Source organism: Trachypithecus francoisi, unplaced genomic scaffold, assembly GCF_009764315.1.
Source record: "Trachypithecus francoisi isolate TF-2019V2 unplaced genomic scaffold, Tfra_2.0 Contig01461, whole genome shotgun sequence".
NCBI classification, from domain to species: Eukaryota; Metazoa; Chordata; class Mammalia; order Primates; family Cercopithecidae; genus Trachypithecus; species Trachypithecus francoisi.
Genome location: NW_022681433.1, coordinates 16,275,797 through 16,278,360, shown reverse-complemented (window position 1 = coordinate 16,278,360; position 2,564 = coordinate 16,275,797). Strand labels below are relative to the sequence as shown.

Below are 2,564 nucleotides of genomic sequence, written 5' to 3'. Positions count from 1 at the left end.
AGCTAGATGACCCCCCTTCCAATGTCCCACACATTCCCACACCACGTCCTCTTCCCAAGCCCAGGCCTGGTCACTCCACCTGCCCACCTCACACATGTCAGGAGGTTGATTTCAGGGCAAATGGACCCAGAAAAGTTCTGCACTGTTTTCATCATATCAGAGATTCCACACTGAAAACAGTGAGTGTGCCTGAAAGTCTACTTACTGAGTGCACCTGGCTTCTGAATGCTGGAGCCGCACACTCTGCCTTCCAAGTTTGGTGAGGGGTGGGCTTCTCAGGATGGAAACTGATCCACTCAAAAGAAACAGATATGGGCCGGGCGCGGTGGCTCAAGCCTGTAATCCCAGCACTTTGGGAGGCCAAGACGGGCGGATCACTAGGTCAGGAAATCGAGACCATCCTGGCTAACACTGTGAAACCCCGTCTCTACTAAAAAATACAAAAAAACTAGCCGGGCGAGGTGGCGGGCGCCTGTAGTCCCAGCTACTCTGGAGGCAGAGGCAGGAGAATGACGTGAACCCGGGAGGCGGAGCTTGCAGTGAGCTGAGATCCGGCCACTGCACTCCAGCCCCGGCAACAGAGTGAGACTCCGTCTCAAAAAAAAAAAAAAAAAAAAAAAAAAAGAAACAGATATGAAGGACAGGGCTGGTGCTCGCCTGATCACCCCAGGGCAGGCTTTCTCAGCCTGGCACTATGCATCTGGGGCTGGCTACTCCTTTGTTGTGGGACTGTCCTGTGCATTCTAGGATGCTGAGCAACATCCCTGGTCTCTACCACTGGATGTCAGCAGCACTTTAACTGTTGTGACAATCAAAAATGTCTCCAGACATTGCCAAATGCCTCCCAGGGGCAAAATCACCCCAGTTGAGTACAACTGTCTACAACAATGCCCAGAGCTTCCAGTAAACCTTCTAGTGACTGTCAGGCCGTTAAAATATAAACAGGCGGCTAGAGACCGCCAACATGTGAAGCAAGCTTTAACAGTCACAGAACAAAACAAAACAGCTTTCTCTGCTCGTGCCTAGTGCGGCCTCAATATACAGAACAATGCCAGTGAGTTTGTGGACTGGTACATCCCCATATGCTCCACTAGCAATCACATCATTGGTGCCAAGGACCACGCATCCATGCAGATGAACATGGCGAGGTTTACCAGGTTACAGGCAGGTTTAACGACCCGTTTAAAACCTCTGTTATCCACAGGGCCATTGGTAGGATGGGTGAGTCAGAGAAGCGTTTGAGTTTGCTTGTTTCAAAATCAGGTTCATGCATTAATCCCCAGGACGCTTCACTGGCAACTCACTTCCTGCTGTTCCACACTTTGGCTCCCCAGCCGCTGCTGTTGAGGACCACCTCTTTCTCCCCGGCATCTCCCTGAAGGTTCTCCTTCTGCTCCCTGTTTCTGGGCCTCTGGACCAGACCTGAGCCAGAAAAAGGCGGTTGGGTGGCAGAGTCCTGCCGATTGTTGAATCTGGGTGATGGATGTAGGGGTATTCCTTGTACTCGTCTGGCTACATTTGTGAGTGCTTGACTTTTTTTCTTTTTTTTTTTTTTTTTTTTTTTGGTGATAAGGTCTCACTCTGTCACCCAGGCTGGAGTGCATTGGTGTGATCCTAGCCCACGGCAGCCTCAAACTTCTGGGCTCAAGTGATCCTCCCACACCTCAGTCTCTGAAGTAGCTAAGGCTACAAGTGTACACCACCATACCTGGCTAATTAAAACATTTATTGTAGAGACAGGGGCTTGGTTGCTCTCCAACTCCTGACCTCAAGCAATCCTCTCACCTCAGCTTCTAAAAGTGTTGGGATTACAGGCATGAGCCACTGTGCCCAGCCTATGCTTGAATTTTTAACGATGAAAAAAATCCAAAAATCAAAAGGGGCGCTGGTGGATCCGGGAGCTGACAGGATTTGTTTGCTGGTCATGTAATATGGGTGAGGCTTATATCTGGCATTTTACACACTTTATTTAATTACCATCATGAACCCAGTGACCACAGCCTCAGAGGGCTCCCTGCCCTGCACAACTACCTGGAACATTCTTTCCCTCCTCCTCATCCTGATAGGCTCTTCGTTGAAGGCCCAGCTGAAGCAAGATCTAAGGTGAAGGCCTCGTCAGGAAGCCAAGGTGCCTGAGCCCGGGAGGTGCGAGTGGTTTTCTGAGGAGTCTGGGCTGGATGGGCTGACTTGTCTCTCTCAGCACCCAGGGAATGCGGAATTCCTGAGGGTTGGGTCTGGGAATGTGTTTTACAAGCTCTCCAAGTGATGCTCACTAAAGTTTGTGAACCATGCCTAGTTGTTTAAATTGCATTTCTGAATGGCCTGGGAGGCCACCTCTCCCTGGTTCTTTACTTGCTGTCAAAATACAAATGTGTGTGCACAGGAAAAAGACTGGGGGTGGGATAGACACTGAAAATATGAGCAGTGGTTATCTCTGGAAGGTGAGGTGACAGGTGACTGTTATTTATTTTCACATTATTATCTGTTTCATCTACAATAGTGTTTGACACTTGAATTCACTCCCAAAGACCCTGAGTCTTTATGGTCTTTCGCTTGCAGAGGAT

The 2,564-nt window shown here is 49.4% G+C and overlaps 1 long non-coding RNA gene across 1 annotated transcript; it reads left to right on the top strand.

The window, feature by feature from the left end:
• The first annotated feature begins 1,824 nt into the window (after positions 1-1,824).
• LOC117096567 lies at positions 1,825-2,291 on the top strand. The gene is made up of 2 exons (XR_004442517.1): positions 1,825-1,935; positions 2,067-2,291. It is a non-coding gene; the product is annotated as an uncharacterized LOC117096567 (long non-coding RNA).
• The last annotated feature ends 273 nt before the right edge of the window (positions 2,292-2,564 follow it).